Source organism: Protopterus annectens, chromosome 13.part0 (assembly GCF_019279795.1).
Source record: "Protopterus annectens isolate FY-2018-M chromosome 13.part0, PAN1.0, whole genome shotgun sequence".
NCBI classification, from domain to species: Eukaryota; Metazoa; Chordata; order Ceratodontiformes; family Protopteridae; genus Protopterus; species Protopterus annectens.
The window spans coordinates 582,680,129-582,699,622 of NC_056747.1; the positions used below are offsets into that span (position 1 = coordinate 582,680,129).

Genomic DNA, 19,494 nt, shown 5'->3' on the forward strand with positions numbered 1-19,494 from the left:
ATCACTTGTTTCATAAAAAAAATGTAGACACATTTTTTTTCCATTTCTAAACTGCTTTATAATGTATTATATAATAATTTTGTAAAATGTTAGTCTCCTACAGTATGTCTAAGAGTGTTACAGATATCATGGATGCTTTTCTCTCAGAATAAAGTAAAATTAGATCATTCTTGAGAGCTTACTATCACTCACTCTCTGAATACAGTAAAATTAGATCATTCTTGCGAGCTTAACATCACTCAAAACCTAAATATACAACAATGTTTATAGTCAGTTGGAGTTTTCAGGAATGAAGTTCCTGGAAATATTTTAGCATTTTGATGAATGAGTTAGCTACCATTCTTTTATTTTTTCTCCATTTTGTTGAAATGTGATTATTAGAACATCCGAGGAGTCCAGAAACAATTACATGAGCAATAAACCCTATTGTATAACCACCTATGTTCCTTTTGTTAGTTCAGATCTTCTTTCTTGAAACAGGCCACACCCCCGTTGCCAGAAGAGACGTCTTGTTACCATAGAGACTGTTTTGTTTATGTTTCTGCCTTTCACAGCTGTGCTGCCTGCCTATGCTTCTTTCATGTAGTCAAGAGACATCTTCAGTGCCCCAGATAGCACAGTGCATTACTACTTAGTGTAAGGTAAGAAAATATACATTTTCATTTAGGAATAAATTATTTTTGCACTTTTTTATTTCTTGTATTTCACATGAAGGTTTCTGATACTTATTTAAAACAAGGCTTGTTAAAACAGTATATAAACTAGGAAGCATCTGCTCTTGTGTTAGAATAATTTGAGAACTACATATCTGCATGTACACAATCAACCATCATCCCTAAAAATATATTCCAGTAACAAGTCATGGAAGAGAAACTAATACAGTAGGTCTTATAGGCTACATGCTTTAGAGGTCCATTAATATGTTGGGTATGTGATAGTGTGCCTTTCATACAAGGAGCAGTACTAGGACAGCATGCTAAAAACACTTAAGTAACATTTTAGCAGTTTCTGTTTTTATATTTTTTTATACTTTTTTTATATTCAAGTATGTAATTTATCTGTCTGCATGTCTATTTTCAATATTTGCAGTTTTTTGCATACATTTTTCATATCCTTAGTAGTTGACTTTAACTTGTAAACATTTTTTGTGATCAGAGCAAGTGCAGTTATATTCTAACAATTGTTTATAAAAATTGTGTACTCCTATTTGTTTTTCTAGCTGTCATTTTTTAACCATGTGAGAGTAGGTGATGTGTTCTTATTGCCATTTCACTGTTTAATTATTATATCATGGGGTTTCAGGATGTTTGCCTGTTTTAAATCAGCATGCTAAATACATACGTATACATTTCTGTTATTTTGAATACAGGATCCCTAAAGGGTCGTTGTGGTCTTCATGTCTGTTTCTAGCATATTGCACAGTTTAGTCAGATCATTGAATCTGTCAGTCTGTGCCTGTTTAGGAATCTCTGGCAATTAATTTAAGATAATTTGCCTCCTTTTCAAGTTTCAGTATCTCTAAGATTCATTTACTCATGGTGACAAGGCACTATCTTTCAACACTTATTGTTCCTTACATTTTTTAAAATATCATAAAGCTCCCAATGTGCAGTCTATGTTCAGTAAGATATAACATTTCCCATCAGGAATGTAGTTTAGCAAACAAAGTTTTTCATTTTTACAGTTGCTAGCCTCTTACCTGTTATACTTTCCAGCACTAAGTCATTGAAAATATTTATTTATTTTGAATTTAACTGGGGAGGAGCACTGATCACATCTGACCTATTTCAGTCTCAGCCTAGAGTAAAACAATAGATACTTGACATTATATACAGAATGAAAGACACAATGTAATATATGTATATATTATATACAATGTGAATATCAGAGATGACTTGAAGGTATAAAGGCAATAGATACATTACACTATATACAGAATGAGTGAAATAAAAACATAGTATATGCATTTTATACAGAGAGGATATCACAGTTGGCACACTGAAAGAATCAGAATGAAAAGTAGAGTCACAGCTAGTTATGGAGAGGGAAGAAGCGTAGGAAGAGGTCGTTATATGACCAGAACGATAGTTGCATTTTCCCCAAAATCTTGTGATGTGCTTTTTTCTGATTGGAAACTAGGGTAAGAGGAATGATCTTTAAGATAAGAATGGTGGCATTCCCACAGCTTACAACCAAGAACTGAGAAAGCATGGTCATACAGAGAAAATAAATACTCACAAAACCCAAGAAAAGTGAAATACGAAGACTTACTTTTTAAGTCTGCTTCTGATTGCACTGATGACAGGGAAAGCAGCATTTACACTGTAATTTTGTAAACAGTTAATAGTTACTACCCCAGGAAATAAAATGCTGTGACATCACTATAATCAAATGACATTTTTTCAAAAGGCCCAAGAGTAATAACATTATAAAACACTACATTTTAACCCACTTCATGGCATAGAGGGGATTAACCCTGACTGAGACCTTGATGATCCAAGTTTCACTGGCAATATGGGCACCTGGTGGAGCCAGGCAGATGGATGGGAAGGAGGAGTATTTGTTACCTTGTTCATTCCAGATGGGAGGGGTGGGTTCTGTCAAGTGAGGGTGCATTCTTGCCCTAGTGAAATGAGGCACTTTCACAGTCTCCTAATAATATACCTTGGAATGCTTCAGCAGTCTGTAGATTACCATGGTTAACATTTTTGACGTCTTTGTGTACAGGTAGACTGTACAGTAAAAAATTCCCACAGCAGCAGTGTAATGCTGCACTGGGATGCTTGAAGACCTTTAGTAGCCTTGAACATGTATCAAATTAGGTCCAAGGGAAGATGAAGTCAGGCTTTGTAGACACAGTTATTGAGGACAGGTACCAGGTGAGGCTAATGGTCATCTGTGCAAGAGAAAAACAGAGGTAGAAAAAATGATCTTTTATTAATTAAAGATATGATGCCAGTCATTTTTGTGTTGACCATTTGTGAGATAATGCTCAACTGCATGGAAGTCTAGTAGAGTGGATTAAGGCTATGAGCTGCTAATATCTTTCGACCATTAATCTAGATGTTTGATTCCGATAGTCTCCATTTGCCTAGTGTACATCTCTGAGCAAGTCATTTAAACTAGGCAGTGCTCTGAGTTACAGAATATAAAAGTAAAATAAAAAAACTGCCTGATTTGCAGGTTTGTCAACCAAAGGCTCAGTGGTTAGAATATTGCCCCTGCTTTAAGATGCAATTATGTTAAAATGTAATTGCATGTATCCAGTTATACTCTTTGTAATTTAATACTTCCAACATTTACAATATGAATTGATATATTAGCATTTGTTTAATCTTAAAGTCATATGTTACTCTCGAGCTGTGGCTGAAATAAGTCGTTGATTAGACCACTAGCCTTGGTTAACACATATGAATGAATGAATGAATAAATTACTAAACAGATAAATAAAGTCTAGAAATACAGAAAGTAGTCTTTTGTATGGGGAGGGTGTCCACTACAAGTCCAACTACTGTAACCAAGTCCTGGGAATACTAAGAAAATGTGATTAAAGGGAATATATATTAACTCCAGAATTGTGGTACCTCAAAGTACTAACCTATCACTGAGATACAGTGATCTTGAAGTTAATATATGTGAGTAGCAAGGGTGTTGTGGTGCTGCCCTCCATATTAGGGAGCAGGGAGACAAATCCACCCTGTGAAAATTCTTAAAAGATGTAATAGCTTCTTTTGGAATTTGGTGTTTTTCTTTGTTTGGCTGGTTGTCTTTTTGTCTTTTTGAGGAGCTGTCACCTAATTTTTGAAAAGTGTCAAGATTTCCAGTATTTGGGCTCACACTTGGATCTTGAGGAAATTTTCTCTCCGAAAGAGCATGTCATTTCTAAATTCATTGAAAATTGCATTAAACATGTAGTTTCATCCAGAATCACTTTTAATGAACTGAACTTATTAAAACTGTTTAGGAACCTTGAAACTTTTGTAATTTTAATTTCAACATATAAATCTCATGAAAGCTGGCTGCTTGATACAATAAATTGCTCTTAAAGTAACTGAGAGACTAGATGCTACCCCTTCAAAAACACAGCTTTGTGTGTTATAGGATGCTACTGAAGGCATCTCTGCGTGTCAACCTGTATATCTGGCATCAAATAAATTCATCAGGGAAGAGAAACATTTTTAGTCTTGTCACATGCATTGTTTCAAACATTAATTGGGTTTTTAACCAGCATGTTCTCAGAAAATGTATGTGCATTCCAGCATTATGTACAAATGATTCAGTGCTTTGAGTACATGCTTCATACTTACTAAAGCAGTGTTTTCATTGTAGATTTGATTTTTGTTCACTGTGAACTGAAATGCCAGCATGAACATCATTTTAATGAGTAGAAGTACTGCATTTTTTAGAGTTAAATATTAAGAAGACAGGGTGATTATTGTAGTCATATACTAAGTAACAAGCTGCCTAGCAAAACAATCCTTTTGTGGTTGCACTTTGCCTTCACTAACATAGTTGCATCATTTTGAACAATGTTCCACTTGCTCTTGGAAAAACTGCGTCTTATATCAATTTCCATGTACAGAGATCACATGACTTGAACCAGTCCATAGCAGATGCACTCAAAAGATGTGTATGTGGTTGTTTCTGACGGAAGAGTCCTACTTGCCCATTAATGTACTAGAGAAATTAGTTCTGGTAGAATTGTGTAGTACTGGCTGAAACACATCTCTACAGAAAGCAGCTTCTTTCTCTGCATGCTTTCTTTTAACATCTCCACTCTATTGTCACTAAGCAATGCGACTGCTGGTCACTCCCATTTCGTAACTACAATTCCTCAGGAAATACTGAAACAGTTTGAGAAAGCCATATAAACACATGACAGAATAGAATTTGTAATTTATCTCATTTTCACTCCCAAGTATGGAATGCTTTCTTATTTATAGTCACACCTTAAGGATATTTCCCCAGTTGTTATAACAACTTCTCCATTATCTCTATAAAGTGTATTTCATACAGCACAGCACACACATAAATTCTCTGAAGACCAGTTTACTCATCTGATTTCAATAACTAATTAACTGAATAACTGACTAAATGCGATATTTTAGAGAGGTCAGTAATTGCCAGCATTCCAAGATAAATTGTTTGTGTCTTTCGGCTTTTCCAGGTTAGGGGTCACCACAGCGGAACTCCAGTCCGCTAATGATTGGTAGTTGATTTTTACGTGCCGAGTTACCAGCCCTGACACACAACCTTCAACGAAGGTACGCTCATTCACGCATATCTCCACGCAGAAGACGCTCTAGCTGAGAATCGAACCGGACAGCATCTTACTGTGAGGCGACAACGCTACCGCAGCACCACCATGATCTGTTATTTTAAATGTATAAATAACATCAGTTAGTGATGCCATCTCACAGCTCTTGGTTCTCTACTTCTTTTCTCATCTAAGGTCTCTTCTGTGACTGGCTTGCATTCTAGTCTGTGTCTGCATGAGTTTTCCCTAGGGGCTCTGGTTTCCTTCCATGCCCTAAAGGTATGCCATAGGTGAATTAGTGATCCTTCAAATTGTCCACAGTTATATGTGCCATAGCTGAATGTGTATGTGTGTGTGTGCATGTACCTGTACACATATGCATGCATGCGTGTGCATGTACCTGTACACACATGCATGCATGTGCTTGTGCATGTGTCTCTGTCTGTCTTTCTCTGGCAAAGATTGCTGGGGTAGCCAATGTTGGGTGGCAACACAGAGAGGGATGAGCTGGACAGCTCACCTCTGCTACAGGATTTCTGCAGATACACACAGAGAAGGGGGTGTGTGGGTGAGGTGGATCTACTTTACAAGGTTGAGGTTTCAAAACATAAAACTGCAAATGGTCGAGAACATAAGATCTAAATTTTGAAACTTTAAGATTGCAAAAAAAAATAAAAAAAATAAACATTTTTATGTTTTTACAGGGGGCATGCCCCCTGCACCTCCACACCTTCTGCTAAATAAATATACTAACTCTGAGGAAAGTGGTAAATATCCCATTCTGTGCTGTATGGTGATTTCCATTCAAAATGTTTGAAGTTTCAAACCTTCAATCTTATGGTCTCGACCATTTGCAATTTGAAGTTTTGAAACTTTGAGCATGTGAAGGGAATCTGGTGAGGCACACTTACTGAATGGGTCAGGCTGTGAATGGGTTCTGTGGCACGTGCCTTGGCAATGTAAATAGGAACACACTTCCATATAGATGAATGTTTCAGCACGTTCTGTCTCTAACCTGCCCCAACTGGGTGGCTTTGGGGACATGACATGTTTAAACATAGTATAGTAAGCATGCATCTTGTTGCAGCCACAGCAGCAGTATAGTCAATGCACTTTTACAACTGATGTGTAAAATATTGGTGCCCAAGCACAGACTACAGGTGTATGTTCCTGTGTACTAATACTACACTGGTACAAAAACAGTGACAGTGGCTGGAAAAGTTCTCCCAAGCAGAAACAGAGGTGTTACTGCAGGTAAGTCTGTGCACACAGTAGGAATATTCCCAGTACAGACAAGGCTGATAGCCCTTCTGGAAGCATGTCTGCATGGCAGGACTTCACAATGGATATGAATGTTATTTGTGACCACAAAAGAGCTGCAGAACAGGTCCACTGCAGTATTATTGACATGATAATTCACGCTGAGACAAAACTCCATACTATTATGAGAGAAAATCGGTTTAGTTGGAGGTCTACCATCACAGACCACTCTCACTGACATTGAAAAGTTCTGTATCTTCTATGTTTGCTTTCACAATTGACTCTGATACTACTTGCTCTCTTAATATTCGTACAATGCAGTCTCTCCAGTAAATACATACTCGCATATATGTTCCATGCAATAATTTCATATTTCACCTATAATACCTTTACCATAGCCTCTACCCTTTTTATGCATTCCAGCATACATCTATACAAAAGAAAATATCCCCACCTCACATTATATACCAACCATAACAAATATAGCTTCCAACCAAAATTGAAATACAAATGGCTGTTTGCATATCAATTCTTCTGTCAAATTCTGAATTGGCTTTTCAATATCCACCCAAACTCCAGACCACAGTACATAATCAGCATCCACCCTACACTACACAATAATACAATTGCCACTAATGTAACTTACCCCATAATACATCAGGATTGGTCTTTTTTAATATCAGCATAAGGAGTATAGGTAAAAAGTTGCCCAAGATACAGTCTTGGTTAGCCCATCACTTAGCTGACATCCCTTATGTCCCCCCTCATGCACACTGGGTCTGATTATATCAATTACTAAAAACCTAAACAAATGCTGCTCCTCAAATTTCATAATATGTTTGGAGAGAGCAATATTAGTGGATCATATACGAACGTAGTAATGTCAATAATGTTACACATCCATGACTTAAATGTAATTATTGCCTTTATTACATAGATAACCATGGTTCCTTTGAACATCCGGACACTGGACGAAAATATGTATTTAGAGTTGATGCAAGTTGTACCATACATTATGTGATTTACTTGGCACATTGCTTGCAATGTTGTCATTCAATATTGTAAAGACCGACAGGATGCTGAAAGATAGAATAAGGGAGCATCTATATAACATTCATATATTCGTAATATACCAAGGCCATCCATGAATGTGAAAGTTTAAGTTATTATGAAAAATTAAAATACTTGAACTTGCACAATGTGTCATACAGATGAGACCTTATATATATATATATATAAGAATTTAGAGACAGCTATCTCTGAAAATGTTTGGGGTTATCAAAGAGTAATAGAGAATCATCAGACAACCTGTGCAGTAGTTTATGTAGGAATAAGCGATGTGCTAATTGGTTTTCTGAGAGAGTAGCTTATGTCTGGAATACACTTACCAAATTATATTAAAACAAGCACTAGTTTCTACATTTTTATTAACAATGTTAAAAACAACCTATAAGAAATAATGAAAGAAAACAACAAATTTCCATACATGAAAGCATTTTATTCTAGCTCCTAGGGTAAAAAGCCTTCCAAGGAAGGTTAAAAAAAAAAAAAAAAAAAAAAACACAACCACATGCAATGCTTATATAGTATAGCCATGGTGGTACAGCAGTAGCGTAGCATTGTTGCCTCACAGCAAGAGGTTCTCCTGTTCGATTCTCAGCTGGAGTGCCTTCTGTGTGGAGTCTGCATGTCCTCACCATGGTCGAGTGGCCTTCAAAAGACATGCGTGAATGAGCGTGCCTTTGCTGAAGGTTGGGCTGGCAACTCGGCACCATAAAAATTTGCTGCCAATCATTAGCGGACCGGAGTTCCGCTGTGGCGACCCCTAACCGGGAAAAGCCGAAAAGACAAACATGCAATGCTTATATAACAGCGTCAATTAACAGATAAAACAATTAGTTTAAAAAGGTCAGGTAATAGTGTGTTAAATTTAAATATAAAATGTTTTCCTTATATTGCAATCATCTTTAAATAAATAAATCATTACCAACATTAAAATATACCTGTTCTAAAATTTCAATTTTCAAATTGAACATATAATGTTCATAACATTCATTATAATGCACTGTTAAAGGACTTTAATATTTTTTAGTTTTGCAAATGTTAAGTGTTCTTTAATTCTAGTTGAAAAGCTCATGCAGTTTTGCCTGTAAAAAATAAATAGCAAGGGCACTCTATAACATAAATTACAGCAGTAGTAGTACAATTAAATTTACATTTAATATCCACCTTTAGGTGATTAATTTAGTACATTTCTAATAAAATAAAGGGCAAATTCTACAATCAACACAGGGGATCCCTGGAGTGTACGTCTCTACAGATGTGTTCATTTGGATGTATAAAACAGTAGTTTTTAAATAATCAGCAATACACTTCCTTTTGTAAAATGAAAACCTTGCACAAAATGGTATGCAATGAAGGATCCATCAATAAAATATTCCATTTCTTTTTTTTTTTTATAATGGATGCAATACCATTGAATAACAAATTATGTTGTAAAACACAAACTATTTGTCTCTTATAATGAGAGGCTTTAAAAATACTAAATAGCTTATTAGAATCAATGGTTGATTTAGAATCTATTCTTAATGTATGTCTAGACATACCAGTCCACTTGCCAGTAGACTGAAAACAAAACGTCATCCTTATTATAAACAACCACAGGTAGAAAATTTGCAGTGGAATGGTGGGGCTGTTTTCATGAAGTAGCCTCTTTGGTGTTCTTCTACATCACACTGACACAGTCATGGTCCCACAGTTCCTCATCATCCCTGCTAATGGGTGTCACTGGCAGTGCCTTTGCATGGAGGATATGCTCCAATGGCCAAGGTAGTCCATGCATCATTCTCTTATGGAGCCACAACCATTTCAAATCCACCAAACTGTAAATCCACAAAACCAAGAAGTACACAAAAAAGGGTCTGATGAAGTTCCCTGTAAATGCTTTTTGGAACAAAAGCGCTTACTTGCAGTTTGAAAAATAAATCCCGCACCTGTTTGTGAAGGCTTGAGCTTTTTTGTGTACTACTTCATTTCAGATCCACGCCTGCACAACAATTTTCAATTTACTGCAACTGTGTCCATCTGTACCACTACTAAGCAGCTGTGCAGAACACCTGTCGCCCTGTCATCCTCAGACAGCTCCACCAGCTTGCTATACAGCGTACCTAGCTTCCCCAGTCACCAAGCCATGTAACACATTAAATCTTCCACATCTAGTCCCCTCTTCATCTAATGTAGCCAATGCTGCTCCGTGTCATTGTGCACCACTGTACCTGTTCAAATGATGACAACTGTGCCCTACCCACACTTTTGTGGTATACAGGTTAGGTAGGTAGTGTTTGATGCACAGTGTGGCCAAGTAATGCACTGTAATGTATAGCTTGGGTGAACTATTACATGTATAAATTGTTAATCTCTTTTGTCTTTATTCTGGTCTATAGCTGTTTTCCAGACTCTGCCTTTTTGACAGTGCTAAAGCCTATTGCACCCACCTCAGCCTTGAATGGTGCTCTCCTGCAACCAGTTCCTCCAATGATTCCTCAACATTTACCTCCTGTGCTACAGGATCCAGTATCTTTGGCCCTCCAATAGTGATCCCATGCTGCAGCTTTAGTGTACACCACCATGCTTGTACAGCACAGAGCAGACAGCAAATATCTTGCTGTTCATCTCCCGAGCATGCATCAGTGCACCACCAGAGGAATCTAAGCAATGGAAATGGGTCTTCAGGAATCTAAGCACATGCTCAACAATGTTTCAGGTCTGTGACAGCAAGGACTTGCATGACATGTCAACCTGATCTGCGGGTTATAGGTCAGTCTCCTGAGCCTCGGCTGCAGGGCATATCCATCATTTTCAGTAAGATGTCGCTATGGAAATCACACACATACACATATCACTGTTATAAGCTGGACATGAGCCAGATGTGGGAATCATGAGATCTGCCTGGATGGTGCACAGACACATTGTTAATTGTACACTGGCCAGATGGTGTCATGGAAACCATTCCAACTGACATACCAACAGCCACATGGACCAGGCAGGGCCTTGATGGCAATGTGGATGCAGTCAGTGGCATTTAGAATGCCCAGAATATGGGATGGTTAAAAGAAGACATGCATAGTTGTGTTTCTGTCCTCTGTGTGGGAACCACTCATATTCCTCCACATGCTGCAGCATGACATCAAATAAGTGATACAGTAATCCCTAGGTACATGTTTGTGAAACACCTACCATGCCATGAGATGGCTGCTAGAAGGTTCCCATAGCAAGGATGGTCAGTGTTGCACATACCTTAATGTGCACAGAGACTGGTATTCCACACATCCCATGGGATTTCATGTGAGGATGGCACATTTCTGTAAGTTCCCATTTAATGTCTTTGTCCATGGGAGTGTATTTCACTATGTTCTTGTTGTGGAAGTGGAGGTTTGTTCAGCACTGTTGGATCCATCTGCAACTTGGGCATCAATTACCTACACTGCCATGGACAGTGACTGCAAGAATTCCCCCAACAATGCTGCTCAACTGATGCAAATGCTTCTCTTGGCACTTTAAAACACTCCATCTCTCTGTTCACTGACAAATGATGGTGTACACATTTGCTGCTCAACATAGTTTGTCACACTATTTTTGTACATATCTGAAGCATGCTGTCACTTTTTTTATCCTCATTTACAATTGCTCTCATTTCCACAATGTCACTAATATGCATATAGCATACAGTCAGTAGCATATGATATCAACCATACTATTTTCCTGGGTAGCTTGATTGCCCCTTTGCAAGGCTCTGAATCAGCTCCACTTTGTATGTTGCTGTTCATCAAGGTATTTTTTGCATGCTGTGTTTACAAATCCCAGCCAAGGAATGCTAATGTTTGGTTGTGGATTTTTACATGCCGAGTTACCAGCCCTGATGCACAACCTTCAACGAAGGCACGCTCATTCACGCATGCCTCCACACAGAAGATGCTCTAGCTGAGAATCGAACAGGACAACATTTTGGGAGGTGGCAATGTAACTTGACGTGAGGCCTCTGCAGTTAACAAAAGTAAAGTTCTGGCCATGACCTTTCTTCTTATTCTATATATTAAAAGCATTATCAAAATAAATAATGTATTTTGGTTGGCTGTGGTAAGTTAGTAAGTTTGGTAATGAGGCATTTAAAAAAGTTTATAAAGAACTTTAAATTTAAGATTTTTAGTAAAACAGGAATGCCAGTCCAGAAGGCAAATAAAAGGCATAGCAAGTAACCCTGGGTGTTTTGTTCATACTGTCAATATATCAATAACTGGTCTCACTTTTATATTGTCACAAATCAGAAAATATATAATGCTACAGGATTCTTTCAGAAAATGTTGTTTTGTTTATGTTTCTGGTTGGCTTTCCTATGATGCATTCTATGTGGATCTTCTCATGAGTAACAATGCAGGGCTTATGAGCATTATTATGCACTTAAAACAAAAAATGCCCCCTTGTCCAACAGAGGTGTTAATCCTCAAGCTCTTGTCCTCACTTATATTTCTCCCAAAAGGACGATGCTGCTCGTTATCCCTCCCTATTAAAATCTGACAACCTTTGTACGACCTTATTCCTGAAAACCTGCACCATGGCCCCAAACGACTACTCCAGTTTCAGTTCCTTACTATTTATCTGTTTTAATGATAATCACAAATGGTATTGCTGCCCAGCAAAATTTGTACAGGAGGCTGCTGCCCATCCCTATGTATATTAATCCCTTTTATCTAGATGTACTGAAACATTTGTACCCATCTGAAGCAAGAAAAGTGTCAAATTTAAAACAAAATCCATATGGTGGATCTCCCACTTCAATAAACTGTATAACAAAAAGAAAAATCTAATGGTCATCTTAAAAGTCTTCCAGTTCAGCTGTTAGGAAATGTAAGGATGACTAGGAGCTTAGCTTTGTTACCAGTTCAGAAGACAACCATAAGGTCTTCTATGGATATACTAATAATCTTAGAAGTAACCAACAATTCTGTGTTGAACATAGTTCTATTGGTACTTTTTTCACTCATCCCAAGGATATTGCTAATATTTTTGTGGACAAATTCTCTTCTACATTCACCCCATCCTCCTTTCCCTTTGCTCCTCATTTCCCCCCTCACATCTCCTCTCCCAAAATCACTTTCAACCAAGTCTTTTCAGTACCTTCCAAAATTCAAAATGTCAGTTCCATGGGTTTTGACAGTATCCCTGGATGTCTGCTGAGAAGAAATAGGTCCCAACTAGCAAAGTCCTTCCATCAGCTCCTCAACTACAGTCTCTCTAATGATCACATCCCCAAGGTGTAAACAAGAGCTGTTGTGGTGCCCTTGTATATGCATGGTTTCATTACTTACCTTAGAAATTACAGGTAAATTAGTTATCCTAGTAGTATTTGTAAGGCTTAAGAATGTACTATAGCTAAACTAATAAACAATGATATAGGAAAACTTATATCCCTGGATAAACACCAGCTCAGCATTGTAAAAGGCAAATCGTGTCTGCTCAGATACTTGAGTTATTTGAAGGAATTACCAAGGCCATAGATAAAGGGCATATGGTCTCACTCTGCCTGCCTGGATGTTGTAAAGGTCTTTGATTCCCCCATGCTGGGTTTATTGACAAAAATTCACACCTCATTAGCAATTCATATATAGTTTACAGGACAGCTAATTGGATATATGAAAGAACCCACACTGCTAAAGTTGGACATATTTGTTCTAAAAAGAAAAGTTTTGCCAGTGGTGTCCCATAGGGACATTTCCTGGGTTATCTTCTCATTAGTGTATACTTCTCTGATATGAAACCTAATATCAAAGGACTGTGGCAAACCAAGGCTGATGGTGATTTCAAACAGAGTGGCTATCGTATCCCATTTTGACACTCAAATGCTCCAGCAAGGACTGGAACAAACAAATGACTGGAGTGTTCATCGTGGGCTTATCCTCAGTACTAAGAAATACAATATAGCTTTGTTTGGTAAATCCATCACCACTATATGCAATATAAATAACATCCCTCTTAAATTTGATCCAGTCATTGGAGGATTGCGTACCTATACTGATAAGTTCTCCTTTGAGCACCAGATCTCTGTCTTGGTTTGGAAACTCTTCTACCTTACACAGTGTATTTTTGTAGTGTCTCTTCATGGTCCAGAGAAGTTAGTCCTACTTTATCCCTCGCTTATTTGTCCCATCATAGAACACTTCCTTCGCCATTCTTTATTACTTCATTAAGCACCTAAACCAATTCCAGAGACCTCAGTGTTTCTACATTAAAAATATATAATTCCTTAAAGGTTTCAGTATCCTTTGTTACTCTGATGGACAAAAAAAAAAGAAACAAACTATCCCCCTATCATTTGCTGGTGTCGGGGCCTCATAACACCCCTGGGTACTTCCTTATTATAGCAGCCTTGGCAAAAATGTGGAAGACGGATCCACCATATATTCAGATTGTTAGCGAAAAATGTCATATACTTTTGTGTAACTCATCAGTTTTGTCCCCATTGCAAAACCAGATGGCATTTCTGAATGAGTGAAATGAAAAACAGAACACTTATTGATTACATTTCCATATCCACTACAAAATAAACAAATGAATATGTGTTACTTTTCTAAAATGCATTTTAGTGATGCTAAACATTTTGGCAGTCATTGTTCACTTTTAAAATGGAGGCAGCATTATGGTTTGATATGCATGAGGCAAACTGAATAAAAAAGGAAACACTGCTAAAGCTTTAAAGACCAACAGTACATCATTTCAAACTGGTGCAGGACAGATGTAGAGTGTGCGCTAATAGATTAAGTTTTAACTGTCATTTACACCATAGAGTAGACTAAGTACACCTTTTGGTTACTTTGTGCTGCCAGACCATACCTTTCAACTGTCCCTGATTTTGACTGTAATTGTATCTCTGTCCGCCTTCAACCCTCCTAAAGCTGGTGACTTCGGGAGAAAAGGCAGTGAACTGCACTTAATAAATAACAACAATAATTACTGCTATATACTTATTTTTCTTCAGAAAATGGTTATTAACTTACATCCTCTTATTTATCAATGTGTCAAGTTAAGTATGGTACTTTCTTAAGGATGCTATTGCTGGGGCCACTATAATAAGGAAGTACCCACCCCTGGGTAGGCATTATTTACAAAGTAACATACCCTGTTGGGCATTATTGCTTGCTCAGACACACACCAATAATTAAACTATTATTTAGAATGCAAGCATTATTTCCCTGAAGTGGGATAGATGAGAGGTTGAGTCTTTGCAAATAAATACAGTACATCTGAATAACATAATTATTTCTTTATTTTTATTTTATTTTACATTTGTTGACAGGGATAGTCCGAATGGTTACATGTCCATTTTCAGTGGTGGCCCGGGTAGAAAAGTTCCAGATAACACAGACAGAACATAACAGATATGAGTCAAACTTATTTACAAAGCCCTCTACTAGGTACTCACAATATACACAGTGTGTAATAGTATACAAAAATAACAGGTTGCAGCAAGCAATTATGAGCAAGAGATGCATACAATACTAATTTAAATAAGGCATTGAATAAGTAGTGATTAATCAGGGTTAGTACAGGGACAAAGCTAGTGCTCTTTAAAATACTGTTTGAGGCCTTTTTTGAAGAGACTTAAGGAAGGTTTGAGGGTAAGGTTAGATGGAAGTGAACTCCAAGTTCTACCAACACAGTTGGCAAACAGAGGCTGAGTTAATGGCTTTGTGGGTTTGGACCAACAGTTTATTGGATGATCGTAGTTGCCTTGAATTACTGTATGGCTTTATGATATTTCTGAGTGCCGGAGGATTTTCAGGGTGGTACAGAATTTTGTATGCTACTATAAGCTGATTGAACAGAAGTAGGCTAGGCAGTTCTAGCCACCCAAAAAGACTGAGGTTTTGACAGTGATGTGTCCTATATGTTAAGCCTATGGCAAATCTGGCAGTATGGTTGTAAGAGTGAGAGAACTTACTAAGTTTGGTTTTGCTCAAATTGGAGAGTATGAGGGAGGCATATAGAAGGGTGGCGAGTAGGTGTGAGTGGGCGATTGCAGTCCTAGCTAATGGAGCTAGAAAACGTTTTTTTCTATATAATGAGCCAAGCTTCTTCTTAATAGTTTTTATAGTTTTATTGATGTGCAGATCAAATTTGAGATTACTGTCCACTATTACTCCTAAAAGCTTAGTATGGTCATCTGGAGAGATAGAGGTACCATTGTTGGATGTTATGGAGAAAGAAAATGGGGTGGATCTACTGGAGGGGTAAAGAAGAGCAGTTTAGTTTTGTTGGGATTTAACAACAGACAGTGATTAAAGATTTTTAAGTAGGCTAAAGCACATTACCATCAGTGAAGATTCTGTACTGGTGTCAGGAGATACTTCAGTGATGCACTTGTGACCTTCCTTTCAAAATGAGTCGTGTTCTGAATAGCAGTAGCAGCTATACTTGCAGTGAATTTCTTTAGAAGACCACCCTGTTTGATACAGTTTGAATTTAAATATGCAGGCTGGGATGTTTAATAATAAAGTACATCCACAACAGAGCTGATCAATGGAACAGTGATGGTAAGAAATTGTTGGAGGAAAATAAGGGAAGCAAAGAAATGAACTGGAATCCTGAAGCAGGTCCACATCAGTTAGTATGACAAGCCTGATTGCTCACTACACTGATGGAAATCATTTAACGTGACATGCTAAATGCTGAAACCAAAGAGCTGTTGTGTTACACACTTCAGAAGCAATGATACTGGCCTTAAGTCATTCAAAAAGCATACAAATGCTTTTTCATTTGCAAGTTGTCTTGAATTAATGTGTTGCACTTGCACATAAGCAGAAGCAAACACACAACTTATATTGTCTTTAATCAGTTGATGCAATTGTGCTTATTCAGCTAAGAATATTGCTTCCCTTTACTGCTTTTTTATTTTTTTAAGACTCTGTAAAAAAGCTACAGTTACTTCTGTAACATCCTTATAAGTCATAAATAAAATGGTAAATAAACAGTTAATACACAGTCCATTATAGAAGTGAGTCAGAACCAGTTATGTACTCACAGATTTGGAAAACAGTGGACATTAACAGGTATAAAATTAAATAAGAACCTTATTCTTTCTTATTGTCCTCCACTGAAAAATAAAGTGGAAGGCAATGAGTTAGTAGACAAGGTACAGGAAACAAATATTTGATGCTTTAAATAAGTGAATTCAAAATTCAGCACAAACCGGCATGGAGTCTGCAGAAAACAAAGGGTGGTATTCGTACTCATTATGCTTAAGTGCAGCAGGTATGAGCACAGGTCATGCAGGTCAGGGGCAATTCAGAGACACAAACTGCACCAAAGCGAATCAGATAGAACATGATTAAAAAAGAAAGTGTTATGGAAATAAGGGAGTAATGAGATGCAATGAGGAATGTGTGAAAAAACTGCAGCTTTTCTTTGTAAAAGAGAATCTTTTCCTTTCTTTTGCAATTCATAGCTGCTTTTTGACACTCATCTATGCCATGTACAGATGGGTTACAAAAAGCTAATCCACATCTTTTCAATCTACTTTGCAAATCATAAAGATACTCATTTTTTTTTTTTTTGCAACCCAAGCTGCACCTCGCTTTGAGTTCCTCATTTCAGTGGGGCCAAAACCTGGTGTGTGAATTGTCATTTCCTATCCTAAGAGAATAAGGTATAAGCAAAGAATAACTTGCCTTAACTTTGCTGATCGGGAGTTATTGGACAAGTATCAAGGGGATATGGGTATAATAAGGGCTTTGTTGAGCTTGTGTAGGCCCACAAATGGGAACTGGGGAAATGTATGGCCTTTCTATATTGTGTATATCAAGCTATGCATAGTCCTTCTCATGTTTGCCAGGGAGAGCTTTTAGAGACAAACATGCATGGTAGAATTCATCTTTGTCACCTAGCTGGCAAGTACAAGCTATTTTAAAGTTGTTAACCAGAGTTATTTCTGCATCTATATAGTGGCATAGGAAGTATTAAGTAATTACCCCTTGTATTGTATGTCCCTGCCTGTCTTGTAGGCTACCTACTCAAACCTTGTCTGATGACACCAGTCCACAACCCTTAGGGAGCTGTAGAGTAGCACTTTAAGACTGCCCTCTCCAAATACACAGATAGTCATTGAGTAAATGGTAGTTTTAATGAAAGTCTGCTTCCATGCTTTGATGAGTCAATGGGACTCCTTCAGTATTAGTCAACTACAGCATGCAAAATGTTTATGGCCTGCTATACTCTACATAACATAATCTTGTGTCAGTCTGGTGTGCAAATGCCACAGCCAGTCATTGATACTGGCAATGTAGCTCTCTCTGTCATTGACATCACCACTGATAATACTGATGGTGGCCAGCTGACAGCAGTAGCACTGCAACCCCTCCATCAGGCTTGTGCAGGTGAGGAGGTAGCATCTAGTCCGCATTTGTGGGCCAGAACATTCACTATATGACAGTGCAAAGTTACAAATATAATACTTGATGCATGTTGTGTTACTTGTGGGCTAAGCCAAGTGATGCATGGTAAGCTTACATTGTCCATCAAACATTTCTCCATATATTATACCCATACGGTCATAGGATGTTAGCCATCGCCATTTGACAGTGCTCCTTATAATGTCAGACTTTGCATGAACTATAAAGACAAAGGTATTATTGTAGTTTTACTGAAGTCAAATTTACTTTATTTCGATAGAGGAAATGTACTTCTGCTGCTGTCTCTCTCTCCTTTCTTTCACATTCAAGGAATAAGTTCAGCATTTGTCCTGTGAAGCACATGTCATGTGAACTCATATACCCTATGTTTGTGAATTGACTTCATGGTGGCCAAGCTTTGTATTAGCCTAAATTTAGAAAGTGTCACACTCAGTGACATAGGCACCGGAAGCTGTTAAAGACTGGGGGGGGGGGGCAGCGGTGAAGGGTGAGAGGGCACTTAGTGATCTAAAAAGGGCAATGCTATTTTGGGGATTGAATTAGATTTTCTGATTGGTCGTACCTATCCCATGGCAGATAATTGTATATTAGCCCTAGTGAGAACTGTGATCATACCATAGATCAATACTCCTTTGCTCCTTCTTTCACCAAAAACTCAGCAACAGCATGAATCCCAAGTTGGATCCTGGGAAGCAGGAAATAGTCTCTTTGGTGATCAGTAGTCTCATCCCAGCTGTTGCAGGGCTCTTTAGGCTTGTTGTAGCCTTCCTTCAGTAAATGCCCTGGATAGCATGTACAGTAGCTCAGCTCAGGAGAAGTAAGCTGTACAATGGTGTAAAGTAAAACCTAAAGAGGCTTCCACCAAAATAGCAACTAGATCAATCATGTAAGTCACATTCACAATGCCCAATCAGATATGGTCAAGAATCAATGTCCTTGTCTTACTAGGAGCAAAACAAAAGCACTAATCCTAAACTAGCTTTGAAGAAGCAGTTTCCAGACTTTCAAGAGACTGGCAATCCCTAGGAAGACTAGAAAATAATGACCCTGTGCTCTTTTTCTTATCACAACAAAACAGAAGCACTTATCCAAGTTGATTTCTGAGAAATTGTTTATAGGCTCTCCATTTATGAGTATTTCTGCTTCAGATGTTGCAGATTCTAAAAAAGGATGAAAAATTGGTTAATAGGATAAGGATTTCAGTATGCATGAAGTAGGTAGAATGATATAAAAGTGAAGAGCAAATGAAGTGTTTGCACTTGTTTTGCACCTTTCCTGTAACTAGTCTAGTCCAGATACAGTCCTGGATGCAACAAATTTGTATGTAAGCTTCTGAGCCTCCCAACCCTGGACCAGAAATTGTAGTTTATAGTCTGTTTGGGCAGTTTTTCCATCTCATTCAACTTTCTGGTGTAAAAGCCTGCGTTTGCACTTTTCCCTCCTTTCCTGTAAGTATAGTCTAGTCTAGATACAGATTTGCTGTATCCAGGACTGTATGTAAGCTTCTGAGACCCC

The 19,494-nt window shown here is 37.8% G+C and overlaps 1 protein-coding gene across 1 annotated transcript in view; it reads left to right on the top strand.

The window, feature by feature from the left end:
• Positions 1-549: 549 nt before the first annotated feature.
• TEKT1 (tektin 1) overlaps positions 550-19,494 on the top strand; it is a 154,181-nt gene continuing 135,236 nt past the window's right edge. The window contains exon 1 of the mRNA XM_044054243.1: positions 550-641. The gene's annotated coding sequence lies outside the window, so the exon portion shown is untranslated. The remainder of the gene's footprint in view (positions 642-19,494) is intronic.